Source organism: Ambystoma mexicanum, chromosome 4q, assembly GCF_040938575.1.
Source record: "Ambystoma mexicanum isolate Mex_15411 chromosome 4q, UKY_AmexF1_1, whole genome shotgun sequence".
Taxonomy (NCBI): Eukaryota; Metazoa; Chordata; class Amphibia; order Caudata; family Ambystomatidae; genus Ambystoma; species Ambystoma mexicanum.
The window spans coordinates 724,137,380-724,154,208 of record NC_090928.1 but is presented as its reverse complement, the minus strand read 5'-3'; the positions used below and the strand labels follow the sequence as shown (position 1 = coordinate 724,154,208).

The window sequence follows — 16,829 nt, the reverse complement described above, 5'->3', positions numbered from 1 at the left end:
AGGCAAGTTGACCACCCAACATTTGGGTTCTTTTGAGGGATTACTATTACACTGAAAGATTATGGTACTTATAAATCAATCACAACGGATTAGTGGCGTGTGTCAACGTTTTACTGCATTGGCGCCATTTTGCAGGGGCTGGTTGCTTCACTTCTTTCACGACAGAACAGAATCACCAGTAGCTGAATGCTCCAAAAATGTGCAGTGCACACGCATTCCTAAAACACATTCTACCTACGACTTTTGATGCTGTGTGTACACTGCATGTCCGATAAGATTTAAGAAATCATACAAACTAAGGAATAGAAAACTAAAGTTTCTACAATTCATGTCCGGTTCTCATTTAATTTCGTTTGTGTCAATTGCACATACTCAATTTAATAAGAGTGAAGCATTTGTGGGAGCCCCTCTAATGAGAATGAACACGGCCAAATAAATAGTTTTATAGAATGGGATTTTGGTGATGGAGTGCCTTTGTGCGAGGGACTAGACCTCTGTGTAAATGGTAAATTCTCCTCTGTGAAAGGTACAGTGAAATGAAAACGTGGTTGTAGACCCCCTTGAGTGGGATACATCGCATGTAAAAGGTATTTCTCATGTTACTTCGCAGTAAAGGGGCTCTGTAAACTTAAATGAAAGCATGTGTCAGATTTTGTGAGGCGATTTTAATGATTATGGGAAAGGATCAGGAAAGAAAGCTACTGGCCGCTGGGCAGCTACTGTCGTTTTTCTATCGTCGGAGGAACGTGCGGGTCTGACGCTGCTTCTTTGTTTATTCCTGAGGCAGTTGTAATGCAAGTGTTCTAAAACTGTCCCTGGCTTTTGCTCATTTAGTCACGTGGCTGTTCGAATAAGTCCCTGGTAAGCCTCTTACTTGGCCGTGGCCTCCTACATAATACTTCCGCTTGACTTGCCAGCTTTCTTGCAACAATCTATGAAATATCTTTCACGCTCCTGCTTTTTCTGGGGGAGACGCTTCTGCAAAAGAGTCGTCAACGTGGGGTCACCATGTGCGACTCAGCCTTAATACAGCATATATTTAGTGAATTGCGTTTATTCAGAAATGTGTTTCCGTCAAGCCTTAACAGGAAACGATGGCATGAACAAGAACATGGGCCTAATTATGACCCAGGCACTAAGTGTTTAACGGCGCCGTAAAAGGCTGCGGCGCCGTTAAACACCTAGCGCCTAATTACGAGGACCCTTTGCGGTACCCGACCTTAATGGCTGGTTTTACCAGCCGTTAAAGTAGGGACCCGCAAAGGGACCTTGGTGCTAATTACGGTACCACAATTTGCGGTACCGTAATTAGTGCCTTCCCCATTCCCATTGAGCCCTATGGGGCAAAAATGGGAATGGGGAAGGGCCATGGCGGCATGGGGAATTACTGCCCCACCAACCTCGGAATGGGGTGGTAATTCCCCATTCCGCCATGGCGGACTCCGGCATGGACCATGGTGCTAATAGCACCATTGGTTTAGCGCCGGAGTCCTAATGAGGCCCAATGAATGGATACAAATCTACCGTACGGATACAGCGGGCGTCATTACAACCCTGGTGTTGGACCATGGTGCTATTAGCACCATGGTCCATGCCGGATTCCGCCATGGTGGATGGCAGATTTTCCGCCCCATTCCAAGGTTGGAGGGGCGGTAAATCCCCATTCACCATGGCCCCTTCCCCATTCCCATTTTTGGCCCATAGGGCTCAATGGGAATGAGGAAGGCGCTAATTACGGCACCGTAAATTACGGTGCCGTAATTAGCACCAAGGGGCCTCATTACGACCCAGGCGTTGGACCATGGTGCTAATAGCACCATGGTCCATGCCGGTAACTTACCGATTCCGCCATGGTGGATGGCGGATTTACCGCCCCATTCCAAGGTTGGCGGGGCGGTAAATCCCCATTCACCATGGCCCTTCCCCATTCCCATTTTTGCCCCATAGGGCTCAATGGGAATGGGGAAGGCGCTAATTACTGCACCGTAAATTACAGTGCCGTAATTAGCTCCTAGGTCCCTTTGCGGGTTGGTTTTTTAGCGCCTGCTAAAAGCAGGCATAAAATGCAACCTGCAAAGGGACCTCGTAATCAGGAGTTAAGGGTCTAACGGCGCCGACACCTTTTACGGCGCTGTTAACCCCGTAACGCCTGAGATGTAATGAGGCCCATGGTCCCTTAGCGGGTTGGACTTTAACGCCTGCAAAAAGCAGGCGTTAAAGTGTGAATCGGGCGTTAAGGGTTTAACGGCGCAGCAGCCTTTTACGGCGCCGTTAACGCCAGGGTTGTAATGAGGCCCAGCGTATACTCACGGTTCCATTGGGCCTCATTACGACCCAGGCGGAAAACCATGGTGCTAATAGCACCATGGTCCATGCCGGTAACTTACTGATTCCGCCATGGAGAAAGGGGGAATTACCACCCCATTACAAGGTTGGCGGGGCAGTAATTCCCCCTTCCTCCATGGCCCTTCCCCATTCCCATTTTTTGCCCCATAGGGCTCAATGGAAATGGGGAAGGCGCTAAGTACGATACCGCAAATTGCGGTACCGTACTTAGCACCAAGGTCACTTTGTGGGTCCCTACTTTAACGGCTGGTGTAGACCAGCCGTTAAGGTCGGGTCCCGCAAAGGGACCTCGTAATCAGGCGCTAATGGGTTAACGGCGCCACAGCCTATCATGGTGACGTTAACCCATTAGCGCCAGGGTCGTAATGAGGCCCATTGACTCGGGAGGATAGCTCAGCTGCAACGTGCCTGCCTTGGAAGCACGACAGCACAGAGCAACACAGGTTAGATCCCCAGGTCTGCGCTATCAAAACTCTGGGTATTAAGCGTGTTATAAATAACCTATCATATCATTCTGAGTGATCATGCATTAATTAGCATGCAGACTGACAGTGGCCCTCATTAGGACCCTGGCGTTAAGGGCTTAACGGCGCCGTAAAAGGTGTTGGCGCCGTTAAACCCTTAACGCCTTACTACGAGGTACCTTTGCGGGACCCAACCTTAACGGCTGGTCTAGACCAGCCGTTAAAGTAGGGGCCCGCAAAGGGACTCTCGAGGTAAGTATGGTACCTCAATTTGCGGTACCGTACTTACCGCCTTCCCCATTCCCATTATGCCCTATGGGGCAAAAATGGGAATTAGGGAAGGGCCATGGTGGCATGGGGAATTACCGCCCCGCCAACCTTGGAATGGGGTGGTAATTCCCCATTCCGCCATGGCGGTCTCCGGCATCTACCATGGTGCTAATAGCACCATGGTTTTCCGCCGGAGTCCTAATGAGGGCCAGTGGGATTGTTGTAATCCATTTGGACCATTCTGGCCTCTGGGCAAGTTTGCGTGGGTTGTGGTGTGCTGCAGCATGTTTCCAGTACGTGTTTGGGTTGCCGAACTCAAGAATTCGAGTTTTTAAGCAGGCAATGGCCCGGAGGAGGGCAGCATAACATACCTAGAGGGGCCTGTACTTTTCTGTTTCTAGAGTGCACATGCAGGAACCTATTTCCATAGGGGGTTCTGTCACAATATTGTGTGAATTTCAATGCAACAATATGATCTCGTTCATGTGCCTTTAGTTCAAATCATGCCAGAGATGGCATTCCTTTTTAACTTAGACCCGCTACGACCCCTGAACTCTTTGGTGATTTTCAAAATCCTTAACAATTAGGGGCTTGAACAAGCCGCTCAATGATTTTCAGCACGCAACCAGAGGCGTTGCTAGAGGAGACCAGGCGGTGGGGGGGGGGGGGCAGTGGGCTATAGCCCTGTGTCTTTTGGTTGTCGCGCCGGATAGAAGCTCAGGTGCTACAACCAAAAGGCTAGCTAGCCCCCAGTCCCGACAGTCCTGACATTAGTGCAGCCCTGGTTCTTTTTCAGACCTAACAGCACCCCAGGGTGAGTCAATAAAAATATGCAGTGACGTGAATATTCCTGGATCACTGGTGACTGGATGAGTCTGCATGAACCTTCAAGCCCCTCACCTCTGCACCCTCATCATGTGGCCTCACCTCCTGCTTGCTGTGCATCCCGGTTGTGCTGCTTCTCTAATCCACAATATTGTGACAGAACCCCCTATGGAAATAGATTCCTTTTTTTATACCCAACAGGGCGGGCATATCCACTCTAGAAACAGAAAAGTACAGGCCCCTCCAGGTATGTTATGCTGCCCTCCTCCGGGCCATTGCCTACTTAAAAACTCAAATTCTTCTAGCCGAAACAGTGCAAAAGTTTGAAAGTTAAAGGGATCTCAAAGCTCCTAACATTCTGGTGCTGCGAGGTTCCCTCGGACTGCTTTGAGGACGACTACTTGTAAAGTGCAGTAGGTGATACTTTATTGTGGGTAGATTTTTTTAAAAATACACCCCCGGTTACTGTTGTGCGCAACAATGGAATCTCTCATGGGACACACGCTTGCAGCACAGTGTGCTTAATGGGTACTCTCCCACTTGATGAAAAGTGCTAACACAGTGAATAAGTAATTATAGAAATACTAGTGTACAGGCCCGTGCACACTGGACAAAGTGCAGGTTTTCATTGACACAGTAGGACCACTATAGATCCTAAACCCACAGCGCCCTCTGGCGGTGACAACAGGCAACGCTATGTGCATTGGACCACTGTATATCCTATGGGAACAGCCCCACCTAGCGGAGCATTCTCTGCATTCAGGCAGCCTCTAGCGCGCATGACGGCAACGGACAAATATACATCTGGCCTCTTATATTATTAAGATTACAGTCGAATCTCTGAAAAAAGCTTAACAATTGATCTTATTTTGCCACCACATAGTTAACAATACGTTATTTTATTTCAATGCCAATTCAAAATAAAATCACATAATATTAATTGTTATAACATATAGAACCATTTTTTTTTTTTTTATAAAAAGATGTTAGGAAACATGTGTCTACCCACAGTGCACTGTATCTATTAAATTGACTGGCTGCCCCTCGAGCCAATCCCAGATCCCGACTGCTTCCACTAGATCCTGGGAAACGTTCCCGTGGGATGATGTTCTGATGGGCTATCACAACCGACAGAGCGCAAGATCAAAGAACTGATGACCAGTCCAAGGAGGGAAAACAAGTGGGCTTGTTTGTAAATATTAAACAACAAATAAAACCCAGTCTTTTTTAAACCCTGCGCTGGGCTACCGTCCTGTGAAACGTCACCCTCTTGCTATCAGAAGCAACACATTTGTATTTGCTTTTGTGGAGTGTTGTACCTATGCTCCTTTTATTAATCTTCTGCCAGTTAGTATTTTATGTTTTCAAGACTGTTTTGGGGTTAAAGGCACCGTTGATAGAAGGACGACACAGAGCCTGTGTTTGTGCTACTTCTTTATTTCTTAATTTTTTCCAAACGTCCCTTTTTCCTGTCCCTCCCGTTTGGCCCCATCCCACGTATCCTCCCTCGTCACGGGTTCTTTCCTGAAGGGCCCGCACGTCTTTACACACCACAACATTTCCCCCCTACTTATCATGAAGCATCCAGGGCTCACATTTGTTCAATCAGTCGGGAGGGTTTCCGAATGACCCGATGGGGTCGCATAGGGGTTTTGCTTGTCTCCCCCGATCACCCTTCATGGGTTTCTGCCAGGTCCTCCACAGGTCATTCCTCCTGTCCTTCCTCCGGCACACTCTCCCTTGTCTTCAGCTGTTCTTCGTCTCCTCTTGGTGGCTCTATGGTTTTGGTGTCCAGGGTGCGCAGTCGGCGGAAGAAGGAGGCTTTTCGGGTAATGTCACGCCCGTCCCTTGCTGCCGTAATCATGGACCCTTTGCCTTCTGTCACTTGAAAGGGGTCGGGCCATACCGAATGTCAGTCTTGCTTTGCTGTCTCTGACGGACCAGAACTTTTTCTCCAATAGGCAGCTGTGGCTCCCTCACTCCTCTTCGCTGTTCAGTCCAAATCTTTGCTTTCCTGTTCCTCTTTGCATCCTATCTATCGCCTTCATGTCCCCCTCTTTGTTCTTCTGCAAGTCTATTTGATGGTTTTTCCACTTGTTTGTGTTTGTGAGCTGTACTGCGGCCTTGATTGTGGGCTCTTCTCAGTGAACATTGCCAGGGTGGGCGTCAGGGGCAGTGCGTTCCCCGGCAGGTATTGGATGAAGTGCTCAGCCTCTTTCTCTCCAGCGTGTCCCTCGCTTGTCCTGGATAGGTAGTCTGCCAGATTTGCCTTCCCTCCCGGTTTGTGGACAATGCGGCAGTCATACTCCTGGAGTATGAGGCCCCATCTCTCGATGCGCGGGGGGCATCCTGGTTTTCGGGATCCCGAACAAGGATATCAGTGCCTGGTGGTCCATGACAAGGGTGAAACGCAGCCCAATGACAATATGGTGGAATATTTCACAGGCCCATACTGCTGCCAAACTTTCCCTCTCAGCTTGTGAGTATGGCCTCTCGGTGGTCGGTGGGGCTCTGCTGGCACAGACAACAATGTGTTGTCTGGGCTGCGGCACAGATTCACTGTAGGCCAAGATTACTCCCAGCCCCATGGGGCTGGTGTCCACTGTTACTTGTGTGTCCCACTTGGGGTCAAAGTATGCCAGCCTGCGGCTGGTGACAAGTTAGTCTTTAATAGTTTGAAATGCTCCTCTGCATTCGCCGCCCATTCAAATATTACATCCCTTTTTAGCTACTTCTGGAGGGGGGCTATAAGCATTGGGGAGGTACCAGACAGAGTACCTCGCCATGCTCAGGAAGGACCTCAGTTCTGGCACATCTGTTGGTGCGGCTAAGTTTACAATCGCACTTATCTTGTCCAGGTCAGCTGTCATACCTTGATCTGTAAAGATGTGTCCCAAAAATGTCAAGATAGGCTTGTTAATGTCACATTTGGCCCTGTTGCGGGTGAGGCCTGCTGCGTGTAGGATTTCACATACCTATAGTAACGCTTTGTCATGTTAATAATGAGACGTTCTGAACACCAAGATATCATCACTGTAGTTAAAGGCAGCCACCACTGGTTAGATCAACCAGTGGATGGTTTCCTGGAATGTCTCTGCAGCAGACTATATTGCAAAGTGGTGATGGGCCTGGAGTCAGGATGGATAACGAGCTGATGATACCCCTGGTTGAGGTCACCCTTCAATAATCGCTTGGCCTGGTAAAGTCTAATAATCATGTCCTCCATGCTCGGGACAGTATGTCTCTCCCACTGGATTGCAGTGTTTGGAATGCGCATGTCGATGCAGAGTCACAATCATCCATTGGGCCTCATTACGACCCAGGCGGTAAGTTACCGCCTGGGCCGTGACTTTACCACCATGGCGTAAACTACGTTTACGCCATGGTGGTTGGCGGACTTACCGCCCCATTCCGACCTTGGCGGGGCGGTAAGTCCCCAATCCCCATTTACCCTTCCCCATTCCCATTTTTGCCCCATAGGGCATAATGGGAGTGGGGAAGGCGTTAATTACGCCACCGTAAATTACGGTGGCGTAATTAACTCCATGGTCCCTTAGCGCCATGGATTTTAACACCTGCTAAAAGCAGGTGTTAAAAGCACCATGGCGCTAGGGGACCTCGTAATTGGCGGTAAGGGGTCGGCGCAGCTAACGCTGGCGTTAACCCCTTACCGCCAGGGTCGTAATGAGGCCCATTGTCTTTTGGCACTACCACCAGCGGTGACACCCATGGCGTTGGCCCACACACTCTCTCAATGATGTTGCTGTCGAGTAGTAGCTGCAGCCCTCAAGACACCTGCGCTTGCTGGTGAAATCCTACTCTCTGTGGATGTTGGGGAACCAGGGTTACTGTCGGGTCTACTTGGAGAGTGATAACTGAGTCCTTGAGCATGCCCACTCCTTCAAAGAGTATTGGGAAAACCATTTTGATACTCTGGAGCGTCATCTCCTGGTCTGTCACCATGTTCACCTCCTTTTCTCCTGCCGGGAGCCCTTCTTCTGCCTCAGATTGGTTGGACTGGATGTTGATGAGGGTCAAGGCCCTTGCGGTAAGGTAGCTCAGCAGGCATCTGCCTGTCGCGGGACTCCATATGACGTGGACTGTGACAAATATGATGTGCCCTTTAAGGTGTAGGTCACATCGGAACTGTCCTGTTGACTGGCGGAGGTGTGCTGGGCCCCACTGGAATATTCTCGCCTGGGAGGGTGTCAGCGGGTAGAGGTCTCTTGCAGGGGCCAAGTCCTAAAAATAAAAGTGGGGGGACCCATCAACAAACGCAATGGGATGTGACATCGCCAGAAATTAGCCTATTAAGATGAAATATGCACATTTCATTAAATTTGCTTTGTATAACCACCTTAATTGCACAGGGTGAATGGCATTTTCCTTTCATAAAATCTACACACACACAAAACCGAGAGGATATTTTCTTCTAATAGTGTTTTTGAAAACGTTAAAAGGTCCGCATATTTTAAACTCCAAGAACCAATACAAAAGTTTTCCCTGGAACATGTAGTACCGAAATGTGACATTTCACCTATAGTTGTTTGTTATTTTTCATCAGGTTATAAAGTGAAGTGATGAAGTGTCCGGCCTGCAAACCTGGACTGCGGTTCGATGCCTGAGGTCGGCTTCAATTCATAAATTCAAGGAAGACTTTCAATGTTTCTAATTTTATCTGGGGGGGACTGAGTACACTCTCTGAAAAAAGTGGGTGGACTCCGTCCACCTGCGTGTTCCCTCGACTGGTCTCTTATCTTCTAGTATAGGTTTGCAATCATCACATTGACGGTGGCCCCTGTGTCTACGATAAATAGGTGATTCAACCCTCCTATCATGTAGGAGAAACCAGACTACCTTACAATGTTAACAATTCAGTAAAACCATTGCAACAATGCAAGTAAATTGCAATACACGTGTAGTAACAGCAGTGCAATTTGTAAAGTGCAATATGGAGCGATAAATGAAATCAGTGCACACACAAAAGATAATATATATGTACAAATATTTACAGAAGCAGCTCCTATTGTGTACTAGTGCCCAATAACTATACAAAATGATGGCACAATGGATAAGATGCCATCATACTCAACAACAGAGGCTGGTAACAATGATAACCATACAAAAACAGGTCCACAAGTGAACGATGACTACTAGGTGGCATTGTGGAATGTATGCCTTGACTCAAATGAACTTTCCTACATATAGCATATGTGTAGCGCTCTGAGGCCTATGGGTGTTTAGCGCTTTATAAGAAATAAATCAAATATATATATATATATATATATATATATATATATATATATATATATATATATATATTCAGTGAACAAATGTTGATATAACCCCTTAACTGCTGAGGGTTTTTCTCCCAGTGCTGAGCCCTTTCTTGGACATTTCAATGTTGGCATTCAATCCCTTGTAACCTTTTTGTTACAAGTGATATCCCAGCCAAATTTGCACCCGTGTCTTCCCACATGTAGGCAGTCATAACATAAGGATTCTTAGTTTACTGTAGGGGGGTGTGAGACAATAACAAAAATGTGATCAGATGTGTTTTTTCAGAAACTGCCAATAAAACGAGGTACAAAGAAGCCTGTTTTTTTTTTTTCTTGTAAGAACTAGGAACACATGATTTGCTGTTCTGAATTCGCCATTTTACAAGCTTTCAGGGACAGGTTAAGTGGAAACAAAATTACATATTTTTCATAAGGTTATCATCAGTTTTGTGAGAGATAGGCGAAGTTTCCCTTTTTTTCAAAAGGACATGCTTGGACAGAATGGAAGATGAGGGTAAGAAAGCTGAATGGGAAGAAAGAAAGGCACCCATTTCTGAAAAGTAGACAACATTGCAAGTTCAGGATGAAGTCATTTGTGCAGGTCAGGCAACAACTATGTACCTACAATTCCCACAGTTTGGTAAGAAAATGGAAAAATGACAGAACAACGTATGTGCTAGACACGTTTGTAATTGTATGGTAATGGCTTCTGTGAATATTGAGAAAAGCAATACAGGGCTACTTTCCCCCCACTCTTCGAGTTAGGAAATCACACATTTTTTATAATGTTTTACAAATCAAGCAATAGCACAAGCCAAAAACTGAGCCATGGTACACAGGATTATTATGCTGACGGCCTAAACAGACGTACTTACCATTTGAAAATAAGGAAAAGGAATGTGGTGACGAATGGCAAGCATACATTTTTTGAAAGAACACAGGCAGCCCTTTTGAACGATAGGTGACTTGCGTAGGTTACAAATGTTTTCAGTGCCTAAAGCAAGGACTAAACGTAGGTCACATTTGGGAAAAGAAAGGGTTGTGTAACAGTGCAGTAGTAAATGTATTTGTATTTGTATTTATTTTATTTGTATAGCGCAACCAGGCCCGGAGGCAACCCGGCGCATATCTTCAAACAGTAGTTACTGCAAAGGAAGTCATTACAGTAGCATTAAGTACAAGAACATTAAAGTACAGGAGCAGTGCAAGCAAGTCAGGCATCCATAAGAGTCATGATATTCGACTGTTCAGGAAGACAATTGGTCATCTGAGGTGGCTAGCCAAAGTTTAGCGTTGTGTTTGAATAGGTTCAGAGATGATAGATTTTTAATGGTGAGAGGCAAAGTGTTCCAGAGTTTGAAAACGTTATCAAAGCCAAGAGAAAACAACAAATGTCCTACCTTCCCACGTTCCCACTGGTGTCCTTATAAAAATGGTCCTTCACATGTGTGGGTGCACTGATCTTGGTGCTAAGGGAAAAGGCTAAACCGCTTGTACATCAAACACCCTGGGGAAGACTGGATTTGGCTTTGTGGACAACCCACAGATTTGGGCCTGACTTGTCGCAGCCACCATGGAAAACAGGGAACCCCATGTATTTTTTTAAAAGAACACACCCGTGGGAATCCAAAGAGGTCTGACTTGTGCAAATCGCCCAAGAATGTATTACCCACAAGACCCGGAAAACTCCTAAATGTAGGGAAAAAAACTCAATTTTCAGACATTTGCCACCAGGAGACCAGAGAAACACACCACAAACAATACATGTCCTACCTTCGCACGTTTCCACAGGTGTCTCAATGGAAACGGTCCCTCACACGTGTGGGTACACTGACCTGAGTGCAAACGGAAAAGGCTAAATCACTGGTACATCAAATTCCCTAGAGAAGACTGGATTTGGCTTTGTGGACAGCCCACAGAATTAGGCCTTGGGTGTCACAGCCACCAAGGAAAACAGGGAACCCCTTGCATTTCTGAAAAGACACCTGTGGGAATCCGACGAGGTCTGATTTATGCGAATTGCCCTAGATTATCCACAAAGCCTGGCAAGATCCAAAATGTAGGGAAAATAACACAATTTTCAGACGTTGGCCACCAGGAAACAACCAAAACACGCTGGCAACATGTGTCCTGCCTTCCCCTGTTCCCACAGGTTTCCAGACGTAATTGGTAGCTCACATGTGTGGGTGAACTGACCTGGGCGCAAAGGGAAAAGGTTAAACCACTGGTACACTAAAGGCCCTGGGAAAACTACATTTCTACTGTATTTGGCTTTGTATACCACCCACAGATTTGGGCCTGGGGTGTTGCAGCCACCAACGAAAACAGGGAACCCCATACATTTCTGAAAAGAAGACACATATAGGAAGCCAAAGAGTTCTGACTTGTAGCAATCGCCCTAGATTCTATTCTATTACCAATAAGGTCTGGCAAAGTCTAAAATGTAAGGAAAAAAACACAAATTCCAGACATTTGCCACCAGGACACCACCCAAACATGCCGGCAACAACACATGTCCTACCTTCCCACGTTCTCAAAGGTGTCCTGACAAAAACAGTACCTCATATGTGTGGGTGCACTTAATTGTGCACAAAGGGAAAAGGCTAAACCACTGGTACACTAAAGGGCCTGGGAATATCAAAATATTACTGTATTTGGTCTTGTGGACAACCCACAGATTTGGACCTGGGGTGTCGCAGCCACCAAGGAAAACAGGGAACCCAATGCATTTCTAAAAACGAAGACACCCATGGGAAACCGAAGAGGGTTGACTCATGCAAATTGCTCAAGAATGTATTACCTACAAGACCTGGCAAACTCAAAAATGTAGGGAAAAGATTTTCAGACATTTGTCACCAGAAAACCAGCAAAACACGTCGGCAACAACACATGTCCTACCTTCCCAGGTTTCCACAGGTGTCCTGATGAAAATGGTACATCACATATGTGGGTGCACGGACCTGGGCACAAAAGAAAAAGGCTTAACCACTGGTATATCAAACTCCTTGGGGAAGACTGGATTTTGCTTTGTGGACAACCCACAGATTTGGGCCTGGGGTGTCGCGGCCACCAGGGAAAACAGAGAACCTCATGCATTTCTAAAAAGAAGACACCGTGGGAATCCAATGAGGTCTGATTTCTGCGAATCGCCCTAGATTGTATTACCCACAAGGTCCGGCAAATTTCAAAATGTAGAGAAAAAACACAATTTCCAGACATTTGGCACCAGGAAACCACCGGAACACGCCGGCAACAAGACATGTCATACCTTCCCAATTTCCAACAGGTGTCCTAGCAAAAATGGCACCTCACATGTCTGGGCGAGCTGACCTGGGCGCAAAGTGAAAAGGCTAAACCACTGGTACATCAAACACCCTGAAGAAGACTCTATTTGGATTTGTGGACAAATCCACAGATTGGGGCCAGGGGTGATGTAGCCACCAAGGAAAACAGGGAACCCAATGCGTTTATGAAAAGAAGACACCCATCGGCATCTAAAGCGGTCTGATCTGACTTGTGTGAATCACTCTACAATGTTTTACCCACAAGGGCTGACGCAGTGAAAAGAACAACATTTTCAGATATTTGACACCAGGAAACCACCAACACAGGCCGGAAACAGCACATGTCCTACCTTCCCACATTCCCACAGGTGTCCCGATGAAAACAGTACCTCACAATTGTGGGTGCACTGACCTGGGCACATAGGGAAAATGCTAAACCACTCGTACATAAAACGCCTAGGGGAAGACTGAATTTGGCTTTGTGGACCACTCCCAGATTTGGGTCTTGGGAGAAAATCGGCTCCAGGACAGCCATGGTTTTGACACCTGTCTCCCATGTTGGTGGACCATCTCCAAGTCCAGCGGCACTCCCAGGGAGCCCAGGCAGGGTCCCCATTCCTACCCACTGGGAAAAGCTGTAACGCAGGTCTTGGGCGCCTGTCTCCCTTGTTGGTCGACCGACCACGGGTTTAGCAGAAGACCCAGAGAGCCCCGGCAGGAAAAATCATCCCTCCTCAGAGGCAAAAGCTGTAACACAGCCCAGCCACAACTCCAGAACAGACAGGGGTGATGTCCCTACCCTTGGGCGCCTGTCTCCCATGTGGGTCGACCATCCTCAAGTTCAGCGTCGGTTCCAGGGAGCCCCAGCAGGGTCCCCATCCCTCCCCGGGAGGAAAAGATGTAACACAGCTCATCCAGAATTCCAGGACGGCCAGGGTGATGCCCGGGCCTTGGGCGCTTGCTCCCATATGGGGGGTGGACTGTCCCAAGTCCAACGCCAGTCCCTGGGTGCTGCGGCAGGGTCCCCATCCATCCCCAGAGGGAAAAGCTGTAATGCAGCTCAGCCTGAGCTTCAGGGCGGCCGGGAGTGCTTGGGTCCCTGTCTTCCATGTGGGTTGACTGTCCCCAAGCACCCAAGCCCAGCAGTGGTTCCAGGGAGTTCCGGCAGGGTACTTGTCCTTTCCTGGAGAGAAATGTTATCACACAGGCCAGCCAGAACTCCAGGAAGGTTGGGGGTGATGTCCCGGCCTTCGGCACCCGTCTCCCATGTGGGTTGACCATCCCCAAACCCAACCCAGCCTGGAGCTCTGGCTGAGCTGCATTACAGCTTTTCCCTCCGGGAAAGGACAGGAACCCTGCGGGGGATCCATGGGGCTGTCGCTGGGCTTGGGGACGGTCAACCCACATGGAAGACAGGCACCCATGGCAGGGGGCCAGCACCCCTGGCCACCCTGAAGCTCTGGCTGGGCTATGTTACAGCTTTTCTCTCTGGGGAGGGATGTGGACTCTGCTGGTGCTCCTTGAGACCGCCACAGAATTTGGGGACGGTCAACCAACAAGGGAGACAGGTGCCCAAGGCCAAGGACATCACCCCTGATGGTCCGGGAGCTCTGGCTGGGCTGTGTTACAGTTTTTCCCTCCGGGTTGGAATTGAGACCATGCCAGGGCTCCCTGGGCCGCTGCTGGACTTGGAGACGCTCAACCGAAATGGTGACCAGTCTAATAAAATGAGTGTGCATTGCATACTCAGAAGAAATTAATACATACCAAGTGTGCATTGCATACTCAGAAGAAATTAACCCCTGCATTACTAGCACAAACATGTTTGAGAAAGTGGTGGTCATTATTATGTTTCCAAAATGAAGATTGTTTTTTATGCTAAGCCGCCAGTATCCTCCATTCAGGGCACACACATCATTCTACAATTACCTCCGTCCCCCCCCCATTCCCGGCCACACTCCTGACACTCCAACCACAGTCCTGCCCACTGCACTGACAATCCGCCCCCCGATTATAATGTATAATAACGAATGGACATTTCATACTACTTACATAAGCCAGCGAAAGCTTCAGCCTGCCACAACTGTAAATGAAACAAAAAAGAATGATCATTTATGGTCAGCCCAGCAAAAACACATCCAAACTTTCTTGCTGCTATCTACAAAACTTTCGCTTCCTTCAGCCAGATAAATGACCATTGATCTCCCACCAAGGAATGGTAAACTGCAAACTGATTGGAAATGCGGATGCGGGTAATGTACATATGGAAACTCCCACCACTTAGAACATACTTTTCCAGATGACATAGTGGCCAGTGCTGCCTCCCGGGGTTGGCAACATGGTGGCCCAAACCTCCAAATTTCCCTACCAGGGGAACAGCAATGTTCTACTGGCATGGGGGACAATTTGTGGCCTAACCCTGAAATTGTGTCCCAGCCCACCAAAATACTCCCCCAGAGCACCCACTCCGACCACACCACCAACAATCCAGGCCCAGTCCCACCTACCCCACTGACAATCCAGCCCCCCCTATATAATGTACAATGTTGAAAAGAGCAGATTATCTGCTTACATAACTAAGGAGAAGATTCAACAGTACTAGACCTGTAAACTAAAAATAAAAAACATTGATTCTTTGCTCAGCCCAGCAAAAACCAATCCAAACTATCATGCTCCTATCTTCGCTCACCAGCCCAAGCTCAAACAATGAAACTGTCTAAAGCTATATAAATATGTGTCTCATGCTTTTCACACATATTACTACCAGGGTGGTTTTTGTGACAAAGAAAAGGAGCACCATAGCACGTGTGCATCACTTGCTGTGAAGGAATGAACGTTTGCATTTCTAGCACACGTTTATAACTAACCACCCTACTCAACAGTGCAAAGAAATGTAACAGTACTTGTCATGCTGTGCACAAGTGCCGTTGTTGGCCATGGATCCAGCAATCTGCGCCGAGCAATGTACTTTGTTTTTATCCAGAGCAGCCAGCATCCTATTTGTCCTGGCCACACACTCATTCCTGGTGGTCTAGTTTAGTGACCCCCACCACCTAGTAAAAACACATTTGCCCCTTCCTAGGGGCAGACTGGCAGATTACACAGCCAATCTGCCCCCAGGGAGGGCTAAATGACATGCCTCATCCATTTGGGGAAGGGGGGGAGAGGGGGAACCGCTCCCCATTTCATACAAGCCATCCCTGGTGGTCTACTGACCGCCACCCACTAGTAAAACACATTTACCCCTTCCTAAGGGCATATTGGCAGATTACACTGTCAATCTGCCCCCAGGGAGGGATAAATGGCATGGCCCATCCATTTAGGGCAGGAGGGGGAGAGGGCCACCCCCCCCCCTTTCAAACAAGCCATCCACGGTGGTCTAGTGACCCCCACCGGCAGTTAAAACAAATGTACCCCTTCTTAGGGGCAGATTGGCAGATTACACTGCCAAACTACCCCCAGGGAGGGTTACATAACATGCCCCTCCATCCATTTGGGGTAGTGGGGGGAGAGTGCCACCCCTCTTTCATATAAAATATCCCTGGTGGTCTAGTGACCCCGCACACCCCAGTAAAACCCCAATCCATATTTATTTTACATTTGCCACTTCCCTAGGGGCAGTTGGGCAGTCATTCGGCCCATCTGCCCCCAGTGTGGGCAAAACGCAATGCCCCATGCTTTGGGGGTCGGAAGGGGGAGAGGACTGCTTATATGCTAAGTGGCCACCTCACCCCCTGCATCCCTGGTGCTCTAGTGGTGTTGCTGGGCACGTAACGAGTGATCCGCGCCTAGCAATGCTTGAAGGTAGGTGTACTTGGGAAGGGGAGAGTCTCCCCTTTCCAACAACACCTACCTACGATACCTCCCTCGATCAAAATGGCATATAAATGCCAGAGATCGAGGGAAAAACCTACAGAGAGTGAAATTACATTCAGTGTCACATCAGCATGGATTATGCATGCTGACATGATACTGAATGAAATCCAACCCCCTGCAGCGATTGCAAAAAACTCAAATGCTAAAAAGGACAAGCTATGTCATCCTCCACACTGCAAACATAGTGCTGAGGACGAGATAGTATTTAAGGGGTTAAATGGATGTTATGGTAACTTGCATCAATAAAAACCTATGAAATTCAGTGTAACAACATTGTTAAAGGGACGTTATGGTTACAAGTAAAACCAAAACCCCCAGAAATGTGCCAGTTATGGTAAGCTAAGCAACCATAACTCACACCACCACTGTGCACTGGTAAGACTAACACCCAGGACATCAAAGATGTCATTGATGACATCACTGATGACATCACATAGCTGGGCCACTTATTTTTCTTTACTGCGATATCTACACTAGATGTTTTT

At 47.8% G+C, this 16,829-nt stretch overlaps 1 protein-coding gene across 4 annotated transcripts in view; it reads right to left on the bottom strand.

Moving 5' to 3' along the window:
* Window positions 1-16,829, bottom strand: part of LOC138467966 (synaptosomal-associated protein 25-like) — a 752,318-nt gene that overhangs the window by 544,860 nt on the left and 190,629 nt on the right. For 2 of the 4 annotated variants that reach the window (XM_069608318.1, XM_069608315.1), the window contains exon 2: window positions 14,521-14,551. The gene's annotated coding sequence lies outside the window, so the exon portion shown is untranslated. Of the gene's footprint in view, window positions 1-10,957; window positions 10,977-12,082; window positions 12,145-14,520; window positions 14,552-16,829 lie in introns of those variants that run through there. The other 2 variants (XM_069608316.1, XM_069608317.1) reach the window with 2 other exon arrangements.